General features: G+C 46.9%; 1 protein-coding gene across 2 annotated transcripts in view; it reads right to left on the bottom strand.

Annotated features, from left to right (window-relative positions):
- Window positions 1-16,636, bottom strand: part of LOC309652441 (steryl-sulfatase-like) — a 344,513-nt gene that overhangs the window by 309,672 nt on the left and 18,205 nt on the right. The window contains exon 1 of one of the 2 annotated variants that reach the window (XM_082446233.1): window positions 8,662-8,945. The exons of the other annotated variant lie outside the window; for it this stretch is intronic. The gene's annotated coding sequence lies outside the window, so the exon portion shown is untranslated. Of the gene's footprint in view, window positions 1-8,661; window positions 8,946-16,636 lie in introns of those variants that run through there. 2 annotated transcript variants of the gene reach the window in all.

Genomic DNA, 16,636 nt, shown 5'->3' with positions numbered 1-16,636 from the left:
ATTTTCCAAATCCTATTTAGGCTCCCAGGTCCTGCCACAAAAAGGCATCTGTTATAGGCAGGATTCCAAGATAGCCTCCATGGCTCCCACCTCCTGGTACCCACATCTTTGTGTGATCCTCTCCTCTTGAGGATGTGTGTGTGTGTGAGGGGGGCCTGAGATGTAGGACTTGGCAAAAGTGAAGGAATATGATTGAGGTCCCTAATCAACTGACTTTGTGGGACTCAACAAGGAGACTGAAGTGGGTGGGCCTGGCCTAATCAGGTGATCCCTCGGAAACAGACTCCAAGCAGAGGATCTGCAATACTCCTGGCCTGGATGGAAGAAACAGTCATGGTGTGAAATGCCTATAGGGAGGGGTGGCCCCTAGGAGCTGAGGGTCCCAGTCCTACAACCACAGGGAACTAGATTCTGCCAACATGTTGAATGAGCTTACAAGGGGATCCCAAGCTTTCAGGTGATAATACGACTGTGGCCAATATTTTGCAGGCTTGTAAAGACCGTCGTGAGCAGACGAGCCAGGTAAGCCATGCGGAGACACCTGACCCACAGACACGGAGATAATCAATGGATGTTGTTCTAAGCCCTTAAATGTGTGCTAATTTGTATCCAGTGACGGATAACTATCACAGCATCCACTCCCAAATGTACATAAAACGGTAATAACACCACTGCATTTAACCAGGATGCAAAACCAGCAACTCTCAAGTACAGTGGTCGCCTCCACCAGCAGCCACGGACAGTAGCGACAAGTCATGTCAATCGGACTTGCAAAGAATTTTCAGCTCCTTAAGGCCAATGGTCCTGGTTCCTGGGGCTCTTCCTCTGACTCTGTGAGCCTCCCTCCCATCTGTGCAACTGAAAAATCCCTTTCTGGGTTTGAGTGAGGGGGCATTGAGTTTCTGTCACTTCCAACCAAAAACACCTGAGTGTGCACCCTCTAGCTCTAGACAGTTATGACCATCGCCTCCTTGATTAATGAACTCCTCACCTGGACTCATTTGTAATCAGAAGTTCCTGGACTCCACTGCGTGCTGCCGACCGTGGTGAGTCTGCCTCAGGAGATGTCAATGATGTGACATGACCTGGAATGCCCAGGAAGGCAGATGGCTTTCGACACCCCTTTGGATGTGTCACCCATGGGATGGGTGAAAAGATGGTGGGGCAGGAAAACTCTTGGCCCCAACACTACCTATAGAAAACAGATTTATTATTCCCACCTAAGGTAATATAAGATCCGCCTAGACCAACGACTGTCAAGCCCCAGTGACTTTGTCTTCCGAGGGACAGGTGGCCCTGTCTGGACACATTTTTGGTTGTCACAGCTTGCGGGCGTTGCTCCACAAGCAACACAGCTGTGCTCACAAGCTGTGACCTTCTACCCACTGGCAGCCAGAGGGTAGCAGCCAGGGATGCACATGAATATCCCACAATGCACTGCCAACAAAGGAGCGATCCGGCCCCAGGTATCATTCGTGCCAAGGTGGAGCATCGTGCTTTCAGTCCAAGCTCTGTCTTACTAATTCTTAAATGCTTTTTCTAGCCCGGTGGCTGTCAACGAGGGGTGACTCTGCAGCCCCTCCCCAACGCCCGCCCCTCCCCCCCTCCCCCAAGATGTTAGTGGTGTCTGGAGTCATGCTGGTTCTCACAACAGAGCAGGTGCTATTGGCATCTCCTGGATGGTGTCCAAGGATGCGCCTGAACATCCCACGATGCACAAGACCCATCCCACGACAAAGAATTCCCCAGGCCCACAGATCAACTGGCCCCAGGCTGGGAAATCCTGACCCAGAGGCATACACGCTTGCTCGCTGAACGACAATTTTCCCTTCTTCTTAATTAACCAGAAATGGCCTTGGTACTTTTTTTTTTTAACGGAATCACATAGCTGGCCTTTTCAAAGTCAATACGTTCTTATCAGTTTAGTACTTCCAGGCCACAGAATACCAGGCTGGGCCCTCATAACCCACACGGTTCTTTTGAGTTAGGGGTTCTTTGCCTTTCAGGTGCACAGGCGGGGGAGAAGCTGCCCTCTGAGCACACGGGGCACAGAAGCTCTGAGCACAGGGTCCAAAAGGCAAAGTCGTTCTGCCCAACTCTTCTGGCTGCATTTAGGTTTCTGAGTGTTTTCACATTATTGCAAAGCTTGGACGGTGCAGAAAGGTCACGAGGTTTTAAGCAGCAGAAGCTGCTTCTGAGGGTATAAGAGAGCATACGATGATACAGTAAATGGAAAAAAAAAAAACCCCACAGAGTGCAAACACCATCTGATGTTCAAGGTCACCACGTGCTAAAAATGAACCCTGCCCTGCTGGCAATTACAACCCCAAGGCCTCGGTCTCAAAAAAACACAAACAAGTGTGGCTAGGTGTGTTTCAGAGCGCAGAATCCTTTGGATTTTACAAAGTAATGGCTTTAAAAAAAAAAATCAAAGCTAATTTATTACAAGGATTCAAAGACCCTCTTCAACACTGAGCTGCCTTCAGGACGGCTTTTGGCACTCATAACAGACACAGTAGTTTTCTACACTGAAAGCATTCATTCTGTCACACACACCCATTTAGCAACTGAAACAACCAAAATTTGTAACCATGGGAGGTGATGGATATTCACTAAAATTATGGTGGTGTTCATTTGACAATACACATGGCATAGCAAATCATTGTGTTGTACATCTGAAAGGTATACAATGTTAAGGTCAACGATACCTGAGTTAAACTGGAATATCTATAAATTTGTCATGCAATAAAACTGGAATACATATGTATATGTTCACCATTACCTTCATATGTATAGGTGTAACGCATCTACACGTGTGTATGTTCACCCTTACCTTCATATGTATAGGTGTAACGCATCTACACGTGTGTATGTTCCCCCTTACCTTCATATGTATAGGTGTAACGCATCTACACGTGTGTATGTTCCCCCTTACCTTCATATGTATAGGTGTAACGCATCTACACGTGTGTATGTTCCCCCTTACCTTCATATGTATAGGTGTAACGCATCTACACGTGTGTATGTTCCCCCTTACCTTCATATGTATAGGTGTAACGCATCTACACGTGTGTATGTTCCCCCTTACCTTCATATGTATAGGTGTAACGCATCTACACGTGTGTATGTTCACCCTTACCTTCATATGTATAGGTGTAACGCATCTACACGTGTGTATGTTCACCCTTACCTTCATATGTATAGGTGTAACGCATCTACACGTGTGTATGTTCACCCTTACCTTCATATGTATAGGTGTAACGCATCTACACGTGTGTATGTTCACCCTTACCTTCATATGTATAGGTGTAACGCATCTACACGTGTGTATGTTCACCCTTACCTTCATATGTATAGGTGTAACGCATCTACACGTGTGTATGTTCACCATTACCTTCATATGTATAGGTGTAACGCATCTATACGTGTGTATGTTCACCATTACCTTCATATTTCATATATATATACACACACACACACACACACACACTATATCTTCAAATATATCATGTAATCCATATACCTTGAGCAAAGTTTTAGAAAGCAACCTGCAATCACACATATTAATGGTTCCGCAGCGATAAACACGATGAATACTTGCATTCTGTCGGCTAAAGAAAGACTATTCAACGTTACATCAGTTTTACATTCCTTGGTTCAGAACAAGCGTGGCTGGTGAACACTGGGCTTCCAATCTTTTTCTTTTCCTTCTGGTTACAGACAAAGGGCTGTGGATCGGAAGGCAGGGCTTTGTAGAGAAGCAGTTGAAGTCGGGCCCTGGCAAAGCCCGCCTACCCTGAAGAGTATCTTGGCCAATCCCGTGAACTCACATAACCCCACAGTCTCCTCATCTGTGACAGAGGTGGCAGGTAGGGACCCAGGAAACCCCGGCCCAGTGACTCAGTTCAGACAAGCTGGGGCATCCTCCAGAAGAAGTGAGGAGCTGCCAGGAAACCTGGGGGAAGAGCTGCGAACAGGACACAGGGGCCCTCTTCCCGCTTCCGTCAGGCCTCCAGGGGCCCCTTCCTGTCTCCAGTTCAGAGGTTCTAAGCAGAGGATGCCCTGCCTCCCCAGGAAGCCTTCGGCAATGTTTGGACCAGGGCGGAGGTGTTCTCAACCCCCTACGGTGCACAGGACGTTCCCACGTCAAAGCATGATGCGGCCCCAAAAGTCAGCACTGCAGTGCCCAGGCCGAGGAACCCTGCTCCACCGCAAAGCTCTGCCCGATGCATTTTATTCTATTATTTTAGGAAGTATAGTGGACTTACAACGTTGTGTTAATTTCAAGTGCAGAACATAGTGATTCAGGGTTTTTGCAGATTATATTCCATTACAGGTTATTATAAGAGAATGGCTGTAATTCCCTGTGCTATACAGTAAATCCTGTTGCTTATCTATTTTATATAGCCTGTATCTGTTAATCCCATACCCCCAATTTGTCCCTCCCCCGTCCCTCTCCCCTTTAGTAACCTTAAGTTTGTTTCCTGTGTCTGCTTCTGTTTTGCATGTGCATTCATTTGTATTATTTTTGAGATTCCACATACATGTGATATCATACAGTATTTGTCTTTCTCTGTCTGACTTATTTCACTAAGCATAAGACACTCTAGGTCCATCCATGTGGCTGCAAATGGCAATATTTTATTCTTTTTTATGGCTGAGTAATATTCCATTGTATATATGTACCACATCTTCTTTATCCAACCGTCTGTTGATGGGCACTTGGGTTGCTTGCATGTCTTGGCTATTGTAAATAGTGCCTTGTGCATTTTAAATGCTTATTGTAGGTCAGTGGTTGTCATCTGGAGCTGAAGGGACATGGGGCAACAGCTGGAGACATGTTTGGTTGTCACATTTGGGAGGGGGGTTGATACTGGCATCTAGCAGGTGGATCCTAAATATCCTCCACGCACAGGTCAGTCCCTACAGCAAAGCGTCTTCCAGTGTTGCAGCTGAGAAACCCTGGGGTAGACAAATTAACTGTAAAGGAGGCCCCCCCACCCCAACTCTCCATCTATCTGTAGACAAGACAGCCCCCCCATCCTGGAACCACTAAAGAGGAACACTGGACTTGGGACCCATTCGGTCTCACCTGCAGGCTTTCTACCAGAGTTGACAGTCAAGCCGGCTGCCCTAGCTACGCCCAGCAGTGTGTCTTTCCCTGCACTTCCTGCTCATGATAGGCATTTAATGATCCCTGACACTGGCACTTGCGGCATTTCCCAAGTTTTGTTTTCCATCTTGGACAGCATTGGAGGTGAGACTACGCTTGTGTTTCATCACTGCTACACCTTTGTTTACCTGGATCCCAGGGGTGCTAGGTAAGAGTTCACTGACTGACTGATCGAGTTTTACAAGGTTAATATCCAAACGAGGGGGGGATTTTAATCAGAAGACAAGAAGCAAAGAAAACAACAGAGGTGGCGACTGGTCTGGAGAACACTGCTTAGGATTTTTACCCACAAACTTTTAATGCCTGTTTCATCCAGCCTTTTAAGGGATGCCTGACGTTTACTGTTTAGCTTTTAAATACAAATAGAGGGAGACTTTATATCTTTTTTTTTTTTTCTCATGCAGTGAAAGCTTTTACAGTTCTGAATCCTGATGGCATCCGTTGTTATATTAAAATCTCATTATAAATGAATATGGGGCAATATCTCAGTTGGGAAATATGAATGACCCTGGAGACACCAATTCATAGGAATAATCTGTCAGGTATTGCCATGGGTTTAGTGAACACACAGAGTGCCCTATGGCAAATAACCACGTCGCGGAGTAATCGTTCAATAAAATAGTTTCACCATTTTTAGTAACATCATCTTGGATGGCAGTTGTTTCTATCAGCCCTCATTCAATCTGCAAGGGTGAGCACAAAGGACAAAACTGAGGTAGACAAAAAATCTGTTGATACCTGGGTAAGAAGTAAAGTAAGCAAGAACTAGACATCTTAATTCATTCCGATCATTCATTCACAAGGGAAACGCGGAGGGTGAGGCTGAACAGGGGTTACATGCATTTCTGAGCATCTATCTCTGGGGGAAAAAAATAATATATTTGGCTGGTTCATAACAGGTAGATTATGTATGGCATGCATTGCAAAGGACACACTGTCCCAGATGCTGATTTTTCTGTAATTGATGTACATTTGCAGCATGGACAGGTTGATTTCTGGACCACAGACTCATTCCCTGTTTAACCCAGCTCCTTTATACGGAAGCCAAACCCTGTCTATATAGCCAAACACTGGAATAATAAACAGCACATCCGAAAACACAGCCAGTGCAGCCACAAGGAGTGGTGGAAGCCATGGTCCTGAGGACACACTCAGTGATAGACGTACACGCCTCTCAAGTAGGTAGGAAATCTGGTTGTCATTTTTCAGGACACAGATTCAAGTGGCTCATGCCAGACTTTGAACCTGTACATTTAGAACAGAAAATAAACACGTATGGGACTTCCCTGGTGGCGCAGCAGTTAAGAATCCGCCTGCCAATGCAGGGAACACGGGTTCATACCTGGTACAGGAAGATCCCACATGCCGCGGAGCAACTAACCCTGTGCTCCACAACTACTGAGCCTGCGCTCTAGAGCCCACACCACAACTACTGAGCCCACGTGCCACAACTACTTAAGCCCGCGTGCCTAGAGCCGGTGCTCAGCAACAAGAGAAGCCACCGCAATGAGAAGACCACGTACTACAAGGAAAAGTAGCCCCCGCTCGCCGCAACTAGAGAAAGACTGCAGGCAGCAACGAAGACCCAACGCGGCCAAAAATAAATAAATACCAAATTCCTAAGTATGAAAAAAAAGAAAAGAAAGATGTGACATGGAAAAAAGGTTAAAAAAAAAAAGTGGAACTGCTATTAACTCCTCAAAATTATGTTTTGGAAAAGCAGCAACTACTTAGCTGAGAATGACACTCGTCTTTCATGGAATACATTTGATGGCAAATACTCCTTATTCATATTCCTTGCATCCAACTCAGAAGCAGTGGTTCTAATATTTTGATAGGTAGGGTTAATGGACCCAATTTCTCTTTTGAGTCAAGCTACAGCACGAAGCGCACCTCTTTACTCCCTTCCTCTTAGGTTTCTTGTTTTTACCCACCGGTGTTTTCAAAGTAGGAATTTCATCCAGAAAGAAACAAAGACTATTAGGCAATTGCTTTCCTCTCCCACAAGACCGCCTCCTTCTGGAGCAAACAAACAAGTGAATACATATCAGATAAATTGTTGCAGGTGGTTTTACAGATTTTTTTTTTTTAAAGGTAACACTCCAGATAAAACACATACTTTCATTAGTCCCACACCAGATAATTCAAAACTCTATCTGCCCATAGCTAACACTTGGCCCTTGGACTTATGTAATTAACTCTTACCCCATGTATTATTTAACTATTCCAGAAAAGGAACAAAACAGGGACCTATAGACAAAGTAACCATTCCCAGAAACAACAACCAAAAAAAAGAATCCAACTCACCAACTCATGAGGCTTTCAGACAGAGCTATTCTCTGGCACACAGAGAAGGTGCCTTGACCGCAGGGACCTCACACAGCTTTCCCACTGACTGCACTGGACAGCACCCCAGCCAAGAGCTCCCGGGCTTTGAATAGGCATTGGACAGCCCGGGAAAGTTATATGGACTTGTATCACTGGCTGTAAAGTCATCATTCCGGATAACCGGAAGCTCTCATTAAAAAGTTACTTAACCTCCTGTTTCTCCATGTGGTCCTCCCTCAGGCCCCTAGTGCCTCATCTATAAATCAGAGGGGAGCTGGGCTTCCTGAAATGATCAGTCACACCTTGGCAGTAATCAGACGGACACGCCTATCATTTCTTAATACTGCACCGTGATCTTTCTTTTCCTGCTGGCACCGTGAAGTGGGAGGCGGAAAAAAAGCGGACACTTACTCAGAGCATCTCGCGTGTGCACCGGAGTGTCCACGCCGCTGTGCACAGCAGGCAGGGGTGGCAGGTGCACACGTGTGGGCGGAGAAGCTGGAAAGCAGTGGGGAAGTGGGACCACTGCTCCCCCACTAGGAGGCACCGGGGCGCGGGTGAGGCCGGATGTGTTCCGGACGCGCTGGGCAGGGCCCGCAGCACAGCAGACCTGCGTTCCTGACTATCACGTGTCTCGCTCCCCCGGCACGCGGCACACAGAGCCCCGAGGAAGGCATTCCCGGCCAACACCCAGGGTGAGGAAGTCGGCCGGGCAGCCCTGAGCCTGGTGGGCGGAAAGCAGTACGAGGAAGTGAGCCCGGATGCCTCAGCCCCCACGTCTAGGGGACACGTGTACCCCGGGAAAGATAATTGTCAGCATTTCTCTTTTGGCCTGTCCCCTCTCATCCATCATTATTTTGTTTTGTTTAAGTTAAAAAAAAAAAAAAGTAAAGACTAAATCTCCACCTTTGTTTTCCATGTCTATAAATAAAACCTTCCTCAGTTTTAATTATTTTGTGTGCCTCTGGCTCTTGGCAGGCACTCACATAATTAATACATAATGTAGCAGCTGCTGACATAGTTCCCGTTCTTCATGGAAACCCAGGATGGTAGTATGGTGAAACCTGAAAAACTATTTTAACCTGAATAAGCATGACTCTGACATCATCAAAAGGTGACATTTGGTCTTAGGGGGGGCGGGATGTCTCTATAAAACTTACTCGTTGGAGAGATGGTTCACAGTATCAGGGGCCAAAATTCCAGCACGTCCGCGGATGCTTCTGGTCACTGAATGCTTTAAAGCCCCAAACTCAACGCCTAGTGCAACTCCAAAGCTGCAGGTTTAATTCCAGGGTAAGTCACCGTGAGCGAAGGCGTGGTTTTGGTGGTCTGGGAAGGGAGAGAATGAGGAAAGAGCTTCTGGTGTCTTCCTGGATCACTCACTGCGCCTCTGGCTGCTCTCCGGTCCCTCCCAGCAAGGAATGTAGAGAGAAAGATAAGGTCAAAGGGGCAGATCATTCCCCTGCGGCTGGTACTGTCCAGAGATGGCTCCAGGCCACAGGAAGGGCTGACCCTCCCTCTGAAGTGCATTCCTATGAGTTCACACGACCTGTCCCAGCTGGATTCCTCCCCATGACAAGTCCTGAGACTGGGGGAGGGGCGTGGCTGCGGCTCCTTCTCAGCTGGAGTCCCCCCCACCCCCCAGGAGCAGAAGTCCAAATGGCGGCAAGACTCCCTCCCTGCTGGTCCCCATGGGCCACCGAGGTCAGCTGGCCATGCATCTCTGAGAGCCTTGAGAAGTCCAGCCTCTATAGACCAGCACAGCCCCCTCCCTGGAAACTCAGGCAGGAGTCAGGCCCTTGGGGCACCAGAGATGCAGAATGAGGTCTCACCCTCTCTAAGGGGTCTCGCTGAAGCCTCACAGGGCTGGGGTGAAGCAAGAAGCCCACCCCTCCACAGGGAGGGGCACGGGGCTAATGCCAAAGAAACCTCTTCACAAGCCCCCTCCTCCTCTTCTTTTATGCCCTTGCTGCTGGATCACAGAGCCCACGGGGTTCCACGCTGCCTACTGTGAAGGTGCCTCCAGGACCTTAGTATTCGCCCCTCAGCTGACACATTACCCTGCTACCGTAAATATTCCCCTGGGAAACGTCTCAAATAAACAACCTAACCTTACACCTAAAGCAATTAGAGAAAGAAGAACAACAAAAAAAACCCCAAGGCTAGCAGAAGGAAAGAAATCATAAAGATCAGAAATAAATGAAGAAGAAATGAAGGAAACAATAGCAAAGATCAATAAAACTAAAAGCTGGTTCTATGAGAAAATAAACAAAATTGATAAACCATTAGCCAGACTCATCAAGAAAAAAAGGGAGAAGACTCAAATCAATAGAATTAGAAATGAAAAAGGAGAAGTAACAACTGACACTGCAGAAATACAAAGGATCATGAGAGATTACTACAAGCAACTCTATGCCAATTAAATGGACAACCTGGAAGAAATGGACAAATTCTTAGAAAAGCACAACCTTCTGAGATTGAACCAGGAAGAAACAGAAAATATAAACAGACCAATCACAAGCACTGAAATTGAAACTGTGATTAAAAATCTTCCAACAAACAGAAGCCCAGGACCAGATGGCTTCACAGGCGAATTCTATCAAACATTTAGAGAAGAGCTAACACCTATCCTTCTCAAACTCTTCCAAAATATAGCAGAGGGAGGAACACTCCCAAACCCATTCTGTGAGGCCACCATCACCCTGAAACCAAAACCAGACAAAGATGTCACAGAAAAAGAAAACTGCAGGCCAATATCACTGCTGAACATAGATGCAAAAATCCTCAACAAAATACTAGCAAACAGAATCCAACAGCACATTAGAAGGATCATACACCACGATCAAGTGGGGTTTATCCCAGGAATGCAAGGATTCTTCAATATACGCAAATCAATCAATGTGATACACCACATTAACAAACTGAAGGAGAAAAACTGTATGATCATCTCAACAGATGCAGAAAAAGCTTTTGACAAAATTCAACACCCATTTATGATAAAAACTTTCCAGAAAGTAGGCATAGGAAAGCCCTGCAGATATGGGGATATATGTATATGCATAGCTGATTCACTTTGTTATAAAGCAGAAACTAACACACCATTGTAAAGCAATTATACTCCAATAAAGATGTTTAAAAAAAAAAAATCCCCCAGAAGGATTTATCTTAGTAAGTGGAAGGAGGACTTGGGAGTCAGGTCCCAAGCTAGCCGTGCAACCTTGGAAAACTACATAACCAGCCTGGAGCATTGGCTCTCTCTTCTGCTGCGTTCCAGGCCAGGTTATTCACAAGATAATGGACCAGGACACAGTGGCTAGAACATAAATAAAGGCTCCTTTTGGGCTAACTTTAGAGAATGGAAGTGAAAAGATTGCACTTGATAGAACTATGTAAACCACTGTGCTCTGAGGTCAGGAGAAGCCGGGGCTTTGTTTTATTAACCCTCGTAGAGGCGTAGTAATGAAACTGTTCAAGGTGGAACCTAGGTGATGTTTGACATCCTTCTCACCATGGTGACCACCAAAGGAACCCTCAAGATAAAACTGGGCACACCTCCTCACTTTGGACTCTGCAGAGGAGAGCCCAGTGGAGAGAGGGTTGGTGGAAAATTCTACCCTAGGAGTAGGGCATGATGCAGTCAGTCAAAGACTAGCAAGCAGAGACTCATTCTCCAAGATGGATTGTAAAGACCAAGGCTTGGTCCTTAGGGCATTAACTAGAGGAACTCGCATCTCAATGCAAATCAGGCAACTGGGACCAGAGCAATATGGCGTTCGTGGGAGGGTCATCTCTTTACCTGGACCGGGCCTGGAACCTCAGGATCTACTGTGCAGCTGGCCCATTACTATGTACCATCATCTTCTATTGTCTCTGCACGGGATCAAGTGCGTGCATTCTGGATGTACAGGTTCAGCTCTGCAGCTCTGCAGCTCAGGATGGGCTCAGCTATTCTCCAGCAAGCCAGTGCCACCTTCTAAAGCTCAGAAATGCTGACTATTTTATATAGGATGGACAGACAACAAGGTCCTACTGTATAGCACAAGGAACTATAGTCAATATCCTGGATAAACCATAATGGAAAAAGAATATGAAAAAGAATAGATATATATGTATAACTGAATCCCTTTGCTGTACAGCAGAAATTAACACGACATGGTACATCAACTATCCTTCAATAAAAAATGACAACAAAGCCCAGCAATGCTAGAATATCACAAGCATTCTCCTATCTCTAGTCCTAAGACCCTCCGTGGAGACTAAAAGGAAGGTTCTCGGGCAGAAAAGGGGCAAAACGCACGTGGACCCCACTCACATATGCTTCCTCTGGTGCTACAAATAAGGTGGATGGGGGCTGATCAACAGAGGAAGACATAAAATTCTGAGTCATTTCAGGGTGGGTGTTTTTGGTCATTTGTGGTTTTTAATTATCATGCATTGCCCGTTCTTCATGAGCTGGGCTAATCACAGCCTTGTCCTTGATATACTGCTTTTCGGGGCTTGAAGTTATCACTTTATCATTAAGCCCAAAATTGAGCTGTAGTAAATCACCTTCCTTTTAATGACATTCTGATTACTCCAGGAGGGGGGAGTCGTGGGAACTGATTGCCCCTGAGGCCCTTTCAGGGTAAATGGCCCCAGGAAATGGGGCTGAAACATGCTTTTTAAATGTTATTTCTTTTTATGTGCATATGACGGCCGCCAACAAACATACCCGATTGCAAAGTGCCCACAAAAGAACAAAATACATTGACTATAACTGTTTGATCCATCTACTCCGCTTATTACACAGCTCTGAAGCCTGTGCAATTTTATTTACACATACACACATACACCATACATTATACAGAAGAACTTTCACCCAAGTTTTTTTTTTTAAGAAATTTATTTATTTTATTTATTTCTTTTTGGCTGCGTTGGGCCTTTGTTGCTGCGCACGGGCTTTCTCTAGTTGCGGCGAGTGGGGGCTACTCTTCATTGTGGTGCGCGGGCTTCTCACTGCGGTGGCCTCTCTTGTTGCAGAGCACGGGCTCTAGGCGTGCGGGCTTCAGTAGTTGTGGCTCACGGGCTCTAGAGTGCAGGCTCAGTAGTTGTGGTGCACGGGCTTAGTTGCTCTGTGGCATGCGGGATCTTCCTGCACCAGGGCTCGAACCCGTGTCCCCTGCATTGGCAGGCAGATTCTTAACCCCTGCACCACCAGGGAAGTCCCTCACCCAAGTTTCTTGAAGCAACACACATGTCTAGTTACTTATATGATGTATGCAAATCAAGTATGTTTAAATGATATGTAATGACCTTTCCTCTTAAGTTTCTTAAACACACAATTATTTGTATCTAATACATAACATATAAGAATGTGTAACATATAAGAATGTGTGTCTTTATAAGTTAAATACCTTTAAATTTTATGTAAAGACAGTTCTTCAAGTTTAAAATCATACACACAACTCGATTATTTACATATATAACATAAATGTGTGTGTATGTCTACACTAACACACATCCCATTCCTCTTATGATTCTTTTTTTTTTTAAATTGTGTTTTTACCGAATTTGAATCATATATATTTTTTAATAGATTTATTTTATTTATTTATTTTATTTATTTATTGGCTGCGTTGGGTCTTCTGTTGCTGTGCCCCGTCTTTCTCTAGTTGCCACGAGCTGGGGGTGTGGGGGCTACTATTTGTTGCGGTGCGTGGGCTTCTCATTGCCGTGGCCTCTCTTGCTGCGGAGCACGGGCTCTAGGCGCACGGGCTTCAGTAGTTGTGGCTCATGGGCCCTAGAGTGCAGGCTCAGTAGTTGTGGCACACGGGCCCAGTTGCTCCGCGGCATGTGGGATCTTCCTGGACCAGGGCTCGAACCCGCGTCCCCTGCATTGGCAGGCGGATTCTTAACCACTGCGCCACCAGGGAAGCCTCTTATGATTCTTAAATCTTCACTCTTGCAGGTACTTTGGATTCTCTTTCCGTACAATTTAATATGTAAATTTACTCGTATTTCAATGCTCTGGGTATCACAATGAATTGCCTAGATCCAAAGTTCATACTAAATGACTGCTTCAGGACAGCTGGTAGTTAGAGAGAGCGGGAGGGTCCCAGTGGACCCCAAGCACACCAGTAGTCTGGCACTTCTAAAAGCATGATGGTGGAGGGGCGGAGATCCAACCTAATGGGAAGTTAACAAATATTACTTCCTTGTTAAAGAGTATGTGTGATGTGCTTGGGAAATGCTAGGTTTAAAAAAAAAAATGAGAAAAGTATCCGTGACCTCAGGTACGAAGCATTTTGAGTGACATGTGGCTTGTGGATTTCAGAGGGATGATGCAAGGTGCATTGTTTCTTCCAGGCTTGTGTCATCTTGGGGAGGGAGAGGAGGTGGCCAGAAGCCCACTTTCCACTCCCCCCTGCTCTTTGTTTAACTGTGGTTCGCTTGGTCAGGCTGAACAGGACCAAACCTGCCTCTCTGGGCTTGGCTGGGCTAAGAGGCGCTCAAATAAATAAGGTCACAGTCGGACACAACTGCTGCTGCCATTATGGGTTTACATTCAAATGGGAGAAATAAAAAACAAAAATGTTTCTTCTGGTTTATTTTTTTTGGACCTTTCTTTTTCCTTTTTTCTTACAGTTTTTTGCTGGTGGTCTCCAGGACAGATGGATGGATGGATGGAAGGATAGATAGCATCATGAATGTATTTAATTTTCACATTAGTCGTCTATTAGGGATGTGGTTTTGATTACCCACAGTATAAGAAACTTTAAAAACACAGAGAAGAATATAGAAATAGGTAATTCTGCCTGTGGGTTCCTTGAGAGGCAGCAAGATGCACCCTCCCTGTGCCTTCTCAGCTGTGTGACCCGGTGGGGGGGGGTGGACTTCACTTCTCTGGAGCTCCATTTTCTCATTGATCTAATAAGGTGAATTACATCACCTGCCTCTCTCATAGAGACAATGAAATAAGATGTTTCTAAAGTAGTGGGCATGTGCCAGTCCTTTGAAGGCTGGTGGCAATTACTGCAGTTGTTAGGAAACAAGAAAGCCACTCTGAACCCGGAACTGTCATCGCTCTTTCCTGGAGGCTCTCCTTATCTGCCTTGAGTACGTGTTTCTGAGAACAGACAGGATTGCTAAGACATCACGTGGAACCAAGGCCCTTCTGATAAGCCAGGGGTGTCATCTGAAGTACCCCTGTGCCAGGGAGGCCAAGCAGTGACTCTGCCCAGGGGACAGGAGACTCGGCACGCAGGGCCCTGGGCACCCCTCCTGTGAATCTGGGAAGGAGACGGAAGGGACCCAGATGCCCGGGCACGTCTGCTGTGGACACCAGCACCCCTAACAGGTCCTGGAGGCAAGGGGTAGGCCAGAGGATTCAGCCAGACCCAAAAATCAGGAGGGGGAGAAGAGCGGGAGACAGAGGAAGAGGGAGCAAGGAGAGAAGGGAGAGTCAGGGGAACCACTGACCGAATCCGCCAGCCCTGGCCGGGCCCGACAGTAACCACTGCCATGAGTTCTCTTAGAACAGGAGGTCCTGGTAAGGAACACGGAATTGACAAGCTACCACCAACTGGAAGAATTCGGGAAAGGGCAAAAGGAGAGAGGAGATGCCCGTCCACAGGTCCTACCAACCTCCCGGAATCCTTCTCGGGGAATCCACCTTGGCTGACCGATGCGCGCACCATCAGGAAGGACCCTGAGTCAGAACGATTGGCCAGAGACAACCCGGAAACTCACCCCATCACCATAAAACCCGAGACCGCGAGCCACGGGGCAGAGCAGTTCTCCTGGGTCCCCTCACCCTCCTGCTCTCCACCCGGGCGCCCCTTCCCAATAAAGTCTCTTGCTTTGTCAGCACTTGTGTCTCCTCGGACGATTCATTTCTGAATGTTAGACAAGAGCCCGCTCTCAGGCCCTGGAAGGGTCCCCTTCCTGCAACAGGAGGAAGGAAAGAGGGGGGGCAAGAGAACTCAGTAGGCATCATGAGTCCTAGCGGTGAGCAGCACTCCCGAGGGGGAGGTAGGGGGGAGCCTCAGGCCCCTCCCTCAGGTGTCCATGGTCATAGGTGGTCATCATAGGGTCTGAGGGCCAGAGGGAATTCTGAAACAGCGTACGGTTCAAACATGCGCCTCACTGCCCCCATTGCTGACCATTCAGCCTCGGGCCATACATGTGACTTTGCACAGGGCTATCGACTTAGGTGCGAACGCTGTGTGTGTTAGCAAACGTGTTCTCCCTCATCAGTGAATGCTACAAAGCTCATGCCAGAAGTTCCCTTTTCTTCTTAAGAACCTGAACCTGCATTTTACTCCGTTTGTAGGACTTTAAGACCTCTGTCCATTTCCTGAAGGTTGGTTTAAAAGTTAAAGAATAAAAGCTGTACTTATACAATATTGTAAGTCAACTATGCTTCAATAAAAATGTTTAAAAAGCTGTAAATATGCTTCACGCTAATGTGCACATTGCATTATGCTGAAATCAAATAAATCGATCTGGGGTATGGATGTCTTCCCACACTCCCCTCGCTAGACAGCTGGAGGACCCACGGGGACACGCGGCCATCCCCCATGGAGATCACTGGCCAGGATCCACACACACAATAAATGCTAGTAAGGCCTAACTGATTTCCTGTTTCCTACGTAAAATCATCACACGTCGAGGTTCTCACATGCCTGCACGCCACCACGAAGCGTCCTTCATGCCCCAGGAGCGGAGGGTCAGTGGCCTAGACCTCTTGGGGACCTGGGTGAAATGCAGATGCTGATTTAGGAGGGCCGGGTGGCAGCTGGGGGTCCGCATCTTTGGCAAGGTCCCAGATGGCGCTGATGCCGTGGGTCTGTGGACCACTTTTGCCGTCTACCCCTGCGAGCACTAAGCGGGGCTCCTCTCTTGTGGCAGGTCCTCCAGGTGGTACTCTGACCGCAAAGGAGGTCAAGACTAATGACCTTCCCGCGAAATACTAACAGCATCCTGGAGGAAAACGCCTTGAGAGGCGAATGCAGCCATCCACGTCAGGCCTCCCTTCCGGAGTTCCCGGGGCTTGGGGGAAACAGGTGGGAGGAGGGGACCACATCCCACGGTCCCCACTCCCTTGCCAGCTACATACGGAAGCCAGAGCTTTTGGTTTCCCAGCATTGTCAGGAA

Source organism: Balaenoptera physalus, assembly GCF_965194825.1.
Source record: "Balaenoptera physalus genome assembly, chromosome: X".
NCBI classification, from domain to species: domain Eukaryota; kingdom Metazoa; phylum Chordata; class Mammalia; order Artiodactyla; family Balaenopteridae; genus Balaenoptera; species Balaenoptera physalus.
Note: the sequence above shows the minus strand (reverse complement) of the source record. Positions and strands in the feature narration are given on the sequence as shown.